The 10,040-nt window shown below is 41.6% G+C and overlaps 1 long non-coding RNA gene across 1 annotated transcript; it reads right to left on the bottom strand.

Annotated features, from left to right (window-relative positions):
- Nucleotides 1-428: 428 nt before the first annotated feature.
- LOC145867264 (uncharacterized) lies at nt 429-1,980 on the bottom strand. The gene is made up of 3 exons (XR_014383279.1): nt 868-1,980; nt 673-708; nt 429-564 (listed from the first exon to the last, which is right to left on the bottom strand). It is a non-coding gene; the product is annotated as an uncharacterized LOC145867264 (long non-coding RNA).
- Between the last annotated feature and the right edge of the window lie 8,060 nt (nt 1,981-10,040).

The raw sequence follows: 10,040 nt of genomic DNA, 5'->3' as shown, positions 1-10,040 counted from the left end.
GGGACATCAATGGTTACACATTGTAACTAATAGACTAGAAACAGGATTTAACTAGTTAATTCATATATACAGAAATATAATGTTAAAAAACAGAACACTACACTTCCTATGCATCATGTAAATACTCTAACACTGGTTCATCTCAACATCTAATGCCCTTCATCTGCATTGATCTGATAAACACAGGATAGGTGGAGTATTTCATCAAATTAGACTACATTTTCAACCAGTAGAGAATGTGAAACGCTTTATTGAAAAGCTCATTATCCAAGGGTTATAAATACAAGTTTAATCTGTACTTCAATGCACATCTGTTGTGCATTATAAAAACAGAGGAAGAAAGAGGAGGTGGTGAGAGAGGTGTAAAAGACAGAAAGGGAAAGAGGTAAGCACATAGGAGCAGGGAAGGCAGCACATGATTAATGAATCACAGTGCTACATAAATATTCTCTCAGTTCATCACAATTACATAATAGTGTCTCTCGTCGGCCCAAAGGTTCTTAAAAGCAGGTGAGGTGGTGATGATGGGACTGGGGGTTGGCATCCTCTCACATCAAAACATATCTGCAGACGAGAGACAGATGGAGAGAGAGAGCATGTTTAAACCTTGTGTTTTTATATTTTATTCTAACATTGTTAGTCATCAATCAGGAGGTGAAATAAAAAACTGACCTTGGATCATTAACTCTGGGACTACTGCATCTCCATCTGTATTTCAATGTAAAGCATCTCTTTAATAATACTTCCTGTATAATATAAACTGACCTGGGATCATTAACTCTGGGACTACTGCATCTCTATCTGTATTTCAATGTAAAGCATCTCTTTAATAATACTTCCTGTTGACCTGACCAAGTGACCTCTCACCTCTGTTCATGCTGTGCCCTCTATGTAGCCAGTTCAGATGCAGGAGGGGTTCACCGACACAGCTGATATAACCTAGATGATTTAGGGAGAAGAGGAGAGAGGGATGAAGTGAAGGAGAGAGACTGTTATTGAGAAAATAAGGTAGTTAAAGCGACAGTGTTCACAGGAATCTGTGTGTGGCCTCACCTGGTGTCCACACCACACTAAGTGGCTGCAGAGTACTTTATGCTGAAAAACATGAACGGACACACGAGGACAAACAATACAGCGTAGTTATAGAAATAATGAAGTGTCTTACTATTCTCCATGGTTGGCCCTCTTGCCTATTCTTTGAAGGTGGAAGGAGCCACAGTTATACACCTGAGCCTGTTTACTGCACAACACAATCCATCAGATTGATACATGAGTGTGTAGGTGTGGGTTATAGGGTGTCTAATTGTTCTACATTTTTTCAATATGGGTGATTTAAAATAGTCTGTTTTGTTTTTGCACAGACATCACACCCTTACCTAAACAGCACCCTCACCTGAGAAGTAGAAATCAAAGGGAGAGAAACTGTGAATTGAATAACTGCAGTTGACATAGCTCAGTAAATGGAAGAATACTCTTATTGCAATGTGAATGGCTCTTAAAAGAGCTTTTGGTTGTGCATAGTGACGTCTATGGTGTTGTCAGGGAACAGCACCCTCTTTGAAGAAGTAGGAGGTGAAGATCTCCTGCACACGGATTGGCTCTCTTGCTGCGTTGTTGGACCCCATCCTTGAAACATCCTGCAGAGCAGCAGACTCCTCCTCTGGCACACGGCGGCGAGCTGCAGATCCCCTCCTGGTCCTCGTGTCCATCCTCATGAAGTTACGCAGGACACAGGTAGCCTTCACACACCTGAATTCCTCCAGGAGGCAGTCCCAGATGACCCTGGTCACCCAACCTTGCAGTACACGGTAACTGTAGGCAATCGTTATGAAGGAATCTCCAGTTACAAGGTATCTGTAGGAATATGGAAGACAATGTAATTATTAGACTGTTACATCACCAGGTCATTGTGGATTACTAAAGTATAATATCCCTGATAACAAATCATGATAACATTGGATTGATAGATGCATGGGCACACATATGTACATGTGTAGCATGTGACAATAACAGGATCATATCAAGGATGGCATCACAAATGAATACATAAATACCACTTGAAGCTTGATGATGAGTTTGAATCATTTGAATCAGCTGTGCAGTGTGAAGGCAAAAACAAAAATGTGCCCCTCTGAGTCCCCAGGACTGAGAACCACTGCTCTTCATTGGGACCTCTTCATATGTAGACTGGCTTTCATAGAGCTCTTTATCTGAGGACAGAAAACCTCACAAGAAACAGACTTCATTATAGTCAAATTACACCACACTGAATATTATGTTACTATTATCTCCATCCTCACTTCTAGGGACAGGAACTACACAAAAGTACCTGCCCTATCCAGAATAGCCTCCTCTCTCACTGACAGTTGGGGCTGCTATCCTTTCACCCTCCTCCATGGCTGTTAGCTAGCTACCTACAAATGCATGTGGAGTTTGCTTTTTACAGTGATAAATAGATAGCTGGTCAGATGTGAAGGAGGAGGTTGATCATCAGGAGTCAGATGTGAAGGAGGAGGTTGATCATCAGGAGTCAGATGTGAAGGAGGAGGTTGATCATCAGGAGTCAGATGTGAAGGAGGAGGTTGATCATCAGGAGTCAGATGTGAAGGAGGAGGTTGATCATCAGGAGTCAGATGTGAAGGAGGAGGTTGATCATCAGGAGTCAGATGTGAAGGAGGAGGTTGATCATCAGGAGTCAGATGTGAAGGAGGAGGTTGATCATCAGGAGTCAGATGTGAAGGAGGAGGTTGATCATCAGGAGTCAGATGTGAAGGAGGAGGTTGATCATCAGGAGTCAGATGTGAAGGAGGAGGTTAATCATCAGGACTCAGATGTGAAGGAGGAGGTTGATCATCAGGAGTCAGATGTGAAGGAGGAGGTTGATCATCAGTGAACCTCTAGGATTGTGGCTGGGCTGGTGTTTACACTTCCAGCTTGGTCATATATTTTGATACATTGAATGTTGATATTGTGAACCTGTTATATATTTGCACCTCCTGTTTCAGGAAGTGATGTCACTAAGTACTGCCCCAATTTATACAGTGCTGTCGGAAAGTATTCAGACCCCTTCACTTTTTACACATTTTGTTACATTATTCTAAAATTTATGAGGAAAACATTGATTTAATCCATCTACACACAATACCCCATAATGACTTCACAATACCCCATAACGACATCACAATAGCCCATAATAACATCACAATACCCCATAATGACATCACAATACCCCATAATGACATCACAATACCCCATAATGACAAAGCAAAAACCGTTTTTTAGAAATGTTTGCAAATGTAACAAAAGCAACAACTGAAATATCACATTTACATACAGTACCAGTCAAAAGTTTATACACATCTACTCATTGAATGGTTTTTCTTTATTTTGACTATTTTCTACATTGTAGAATAACATTGAAGACATCAAAACTATGAAATAACACATGGAATCATGTAGTAACCAAAAAAGGTGCCACGTCCTGACCAGCAGGTGGAGTAGGTGTATAGTTTTGGTCAGGGCGTGGCAGTAGAAGTTCTGTTTTCTATGTTCTGTCTAGGTTGGGTGTTTCTATGTAGAGTTAATTGGGGTGGACTTCCAATTGAAGGCAGCTGTGTGGTGTTGCCTTTGATTGGAAGTCCTATATTAGTTGGGTGTGTTTGTGGGGAATTGTTTTTGCACTGCGTTAGTATAGCCTGCAAAACTGTTGGTGTCGTGAGCATCGTTTATTGTTTTGTTTTTTTCTGTGTTTTACTCTTGTTTTTGTGAATTAAAAGATCCACTCTGCTGCATTTTGGTCTTCCCTGCAACACCATGACATTTTTTGTGACAAAAGGGTTAAACAAATCAAAATATATTTTATATTTGAGATATTTCAAAGCAGTCACTCCTTGCCTTGATGACAGTTTTGCACACTCTTGGCATTCTCTCAACCAGTTTCATGAGGTAGTCACCTGGAATTAATTTGTTAACAGGTGTGCCTAGTGAAATGTTAATTTGAGGAATTTCTTTCCTTCTTAATGCATTTGAGCCAATCAGTTGTGTTGTGACAAGGTATGGGAAGCTCTCATGAGGATTGCCACAGGAAATGAAGACCCAGAGTTACCTCTGCTGCGGAAGATATGTTCCTTAGAGTTAACTGCACCTCAGATTGCAGCCCAAATATATGCTTCAGAGTTCAAGTAACAGACACATATCAACATCAACTGTTCAGAGGAGACTGTGTGAATCAGGCCTTCATGGTCGAATTGCTGCAAAGAAACCACTACTAAAGGACACCAATAATAAGAAGAGACTTTCTTGGGCCAAGAAATAGACATTAGACCAGGGAAATCTGTCCTTTGGTCTGATGAGTCCAAATTTGAGATCTTTGATTCTAACCGCCGTGTCTTTGTGAGACGCAGAGTATGTGAACGGATGATCTCCGCGTGTGCGATTCCCACCGTGAAAAATGGAGATGTGATGGTGGGGGGTGCTTTGCTGGTGACACTGTCTGTGATTTAGTCAGAGACTGCGTGAATCAGGCCTTCATGGTTGAATTGCTGCATGCAAAAACACTGTTTACAAATAATGTGCTTTTCTTAAAAAAAATGATATTTAAGTGACCCCAAACATTTGAACGGTAGTGGCGTATTGTTACACAATGTAGGAGCAGTATAGACCTAGTCTGTTCATTATATACATCTACATGATGTATTGTTACACCATGTAGGAGCAGTATAGACCTAGTCTGTTCATTATATACATCTACATGATGTATTGTTACACCATGTAGGAGCAGTATAGACCTAGTCTGTTCATTATATACATCTACATGATGTATTGTTACACCATGTAGGAGCAGTATAGACCTAGTCTGTTCATTATATACATCTACATGATGTATTGTTACACCATGTAGGAGCAGTATAGACCTAGTCTGTTCATTATATACATCTACATGATGTATTGTTAGTCCATGTAGGAGCAGTATAGACCTAATCTGTTCATTATATACATCTACATGATGTATTGTTACACCATGTAGGAGCAGTATAGACCTAGTCTGTTCATTGTATACATCTACATGATGTATTGTTACACCATGTAGGAGCAGTATAGACCTAGTCTGTTCATTATATACATCTACATGATGTATTGTTACACCATGTAGGAGCAGTATAGACCTAGTCTGTTCATTATATACATCTACATGATGTATTGTTAGTCCATGTAGGAGCAGTATAGACCTAGTCTGTTCATTATATACATCTACATGATGTATTGTTACACCATGTAGGAGCAGTATAGACCTACAGTAGCTGGCTACTTATTTATATGTTGTTTGACTGAATGAAACTGCCTTAAATGTGCTGTAGTAAACATTTTTTATTCTCACTAATCAATCACCACATTCCTGTCTTTGTATGTCTCAATAGTATTATTTAATTAAATCCATGTAAAATAATCTTTGACTGAATATAAAATGTGATCCTCAACTGCGTTTCCCTCCAGTCAGCAGACGGCGATGTGCGTCTTTCAGGCGATGCTGCAGCGTGACGTATAATCTAGTGGACGGTTCTTCATAAACAGCTCGTCAACCACCTCGGTAGCTTGCTAGCCAACATAGCCGAAAGATTCAAGCTATTTATACGCTTTCGGTCTATATTAGCTACTGTGTTTTAGACACACTTCTGTCGTATCTACTTGTTAACCTATTTAATTTAATATTACGTTATTTTTTATTAGTCAGCTATAGTAGCTGGCTGGTTAAGTTAGCATTAGCCTAGTCGCTCATGATAGCTAGCTAGCTAACATCCCCGAACATGAGCTCCCTAAACTACTCCCCTCCTGTTAAAGAAGAGGAGGTCTGCTGGACGGAGAAAGAAGCTCTGGGGCTGAACATTGTCGTGAAAGAGGAGGATGTTACAGTAAAACAAGAAGTAGAGGGTGAGGCTGTTACTGTGAAAGAATAAGAGAAAGAAGTTTCAGTGAAAGAAGAGAAAGACGCGTTCAGAGTGAAAGAAGAGGAGGATGTGAAAGAAGATGAGGAAGGGAAAGAGGAGGATGTTACTGTGAAAGAGGAGGAGGTTGCAGTGTTTGGAGTGAAGAAGGAAGGAGAGATTACTGTCACATTGAAAGATGAAGAGGAGGAGATAGGAGATCTGAGTAACACCAGTAAGTACCGCCTTCAATTAGTTTTTAACTTTGGATATTCGGAGTTGGCTCGTCAATACCTCTTCAACGGAGGGCCCTGGGATGATGACTGATATGTCTAGAATCGGACGACGTTCCGTTTCCAAAAAGTGACTTAACATATATATTTGAGGAGGGTCTATCTGCTGACCGCAGACTGGGGGCCACGGCATGTAGTGATTTTAATGTAGTGATGTTTTACTACACACCGTGACCCCCAATAGAGCCATGTGAGAGTTGGGTTGGCTACACCAAAGATTATGGATATACTGACAAGATGTCTCTCCGTCCTGACAAGGGGAGTCGTTGTCCACAAAGCTGCACTGTGGGTTGTCTCGCTCCCACCTATCCTGTCTTTGGATTGGTGGATACATCTTATTATTGTAATCTATTGTTTATATTCTATGAGGGTTGTTGTCGTCAACCGCCTGTATTCAATGGAGAGAGATGCTAAGCTACTAGCATGAATATGCATAGCGATCTGGAGACAACTCCTATAGTGTTTTATCAAAGTTGTCGGTATGTCACGTGTCCACGTAACAACTTAATCATTACGAAACTTCTGTTAGATCAAGTAAACCTCACGTAGCAAATAAGCCATTAATTTTGTTGTTGACCAAATTCAACACTTTCCACATTGGGTTGATAATTGTTTCCACTTGGATACAACCAACTGTAACCTACTGGCATGACCTAGAGAGATACAACCTACTGTAACCTACTGGCATGACCTAGAGAGATACAACCTACTGTAACCTACTGGCATGACCTAGAGAGATACAACCTACTGTAATCTACTGGCATGACCTAGAGAGATACAACCTACTGTAACCTACTGGCATGACCTAGAGAGATACAACCTACTGTAACCTACTGGCATGACCTAGAGAGATACAACCTACTGTAACCTACTGGCATGACCTAGAGAGATACAACCTACTGTAACCTACTGGCATGACCTAGAGAGATACAACCTACTGTAACCTACTGGCATGACCTAGAGAGATACAACCTACTGTAACCTACTGGCATGACCTAGAGAGATACAACCTACTGTAACCTACTGGCATGACCTAGAGAGATACAACCTACTGTAACCTACTGGCATGACCTAGAGAGATACAACCTACTGTAACCTACTGGCATGACCTAGAGAGATACAACCTACTGTAATCTACTGGCATGACCTACAGAGATACAACCTACTGGCATGACCTAGAGAGATACAACCTACTGTAGCCTACTGGCATGACCTAGAGAGTTACAACCTACTGTAACATACTGGCATGTCCTAGAGAGTTACAACCTACTGTTACCTACTGGCATGACCTACAGAGATACAACCTACTGTAACCTACTGGCATGACCTAGAGAGATACAACCTACTGTAGCCTACTGGCATGACCTAGAGAGATACAATCTACTGTAACGTACTGGCATGACCTAGAGATACAACCTACTGTAACCTACTGGCATGACCTAGAGAGATACAACCTACTGTAACCTACTGGCATGACCTAGAGAGTTACAACCTACTGGCATGACCTAGAGAGATACAACCTACTGTAACCTACTGGCATGACCTAGAGAGATACAACCTACTGTAACCTACTGGCATGACCTAGAGAGATACAACCTACTGTAACCTACTGGCATGACCTAGAGAGATACAACCTACTGTAGCCTACTGGCATGACCTAGAGAGATACAACCTACTGTAACCTACTGGCATGACCTAGAGAGGTTCAACCTACTGTAACCTACTGGCATGACCTAGAGAGATACAACCTACTGTAACCTACTGGCATGACCTAGAGATACAACCTACTGTAACCTACTGGCATGACCTAGAGTTACAACCTACTGTAACCTACTGGCATGACCTAGAGTTACAACCTACTGTAACCTACTGGCATGACCTAGAGAGATACAACCTACTGTAACCTACTGGCATGACCTAGAGAATTACAACCTGCTGTAACCTACTGGCATGACCTAGAGAGATACAACCTACTGTAGCCTACTGGCATGACCTAGAGAGGTACAACCTACTGTAGCCTACTGGCATGACCTAGAGAGATACAACCTACTGTAACCTACTGGCATGACCTAGAGAGATACAACCTACTGTAGCCTACTGGCATGACCTAGAGAGATACAACCTACTGTAGCCTACTGGCATGACCTAGACGAGTACAACCTACTGTAGCCTACTGGCATGACCTAGAGAGATACAACATACTGTTGCCTACTGGCATGACCTAGAGAGATACAACCTACTGTAGCCTACTGGCATGACCTAGAGAGCTACAACCTACTGTAGCCTACTGGCATGACCTAGAGAGATACAACCTACTGTAACCTACTGGCATGACCTAGAGAGATACAACCTACTGTAGCCTACTGGCATGACCTAGAGAGATACAACCTACTGTAGCCTACTGGCATGACCTAGACGAGTACAACCTACTGTAGCCTACTGGCATGACCTAGAGAGATACAACATACTGTTGCCTACTGGCATGACCTAGAGAGATACAACCTACTGTAGCCTACTGGCATGACCTAGAGAGCTACAACCTACTGTAGCCTACTGGCATGACCTAGAGAGATACAATCTACTGTAACCTACTGGCATGACCTAGAGAGATACAACCTACTGTAACCTACTGGCATGACCTAGAGAGATACAACCTACTGTAACCTACTGGCATGACCTAGAGAGTTACAACCTACTGTAGGTTACTGGCATGACCTAGAGAGATACAACCTACTGTAACCTACTGGCATGACCTAGAGAGATACAACCTACTGTAACCTACTGGCATGACCTAGAGAGATACAACCTACTGTAGCCTACTGGCATGACCTAGAGAGATACAACCTACTGTAACCTACTGGCATGACCTAGAGAGATACAACCTACTGTAACCTACTGGCATGACCTAGAGAGTTACAACCTACTGTAACCTACTGGCATGACCTAGAGAGATACAACCTACTGTAACCTACTGGCATGACCTAGAGAGATACAACCTACTGTAGCCTACTGGCATGACCTAGAGAGATACAACCTACTGTAACCTACTGGCATGACCTAGAGAGATACAACCTACTGTAACCTACTGGCATGACCTAGAGAGATACAACCTACTGTAGCCTACTGGCATGACCTAGAGAGATACAACCTACTGTAACCTACTGGCATGACCTAGAGAGATACAACCTACTGTAACCTACTGGCATGACCTAGAGAGTTACAACCTACTGTAGCTTTCTGGCATGACCTAGAGAGATACAACCTACTGTAACCTACTGGCATGACCTAGAGAGATACAACCTACTGTAGCCTACTGGCATGACCTAGAGAGATACAACCTACTGTAACCTACTGGCATGACCTAGAGAGATACAACCTACTGTAACCTACTGGCATGACCTAGAGAGACACAACCTACTGTAACCTACTGGCATGACCTAGAGAGATACAACCTACTGTAGCCTACTGGCATGACCTAGATATATATATACAAGCATTTATAAACTTTTTTTCTCACTATTCTGGGGTATTGTGATGTCTTTATGAGGTATTGTCTGAAAATTGATAATTGAAAAAAGAAAACATTTTTATAATAACCAAATGTGTAAAAAGGGAAGGGGTCTGATTGCATGTATGTTGTATGTTCTAGGGCAGATTTTTTTTTTTTTTTATTTTCTTTCTACCAATTGATTGGTTGAAATGTTATGACGTGTATTTTTCCATATGGACACACCCCATGTGTTTAATAAAATCAACTGTATGTGCAGAACTTGAACTGAACTGATGCTTCAAGCGTTTGATTAAATAATTAAGACACACAAATGAC

Source organism: Salmo salar, unplaced genomic scaffold (genome assembly GCF_965601325.2).
Source record: "Salmo salar unplaced genomic scaffold, fSalSal1 ptg000257l, whole genome shotgun sequence".
NCBI lineage: Eukaryota > Metazoa > Chordata > Actinopteri > Salmoniformes > Salmonidae > Salmo > Salmo salar.
Note: the sequence above shows the minus strand (reverse complement) of the source record. Positions and strands in the feature narration are given on the sequence as shown.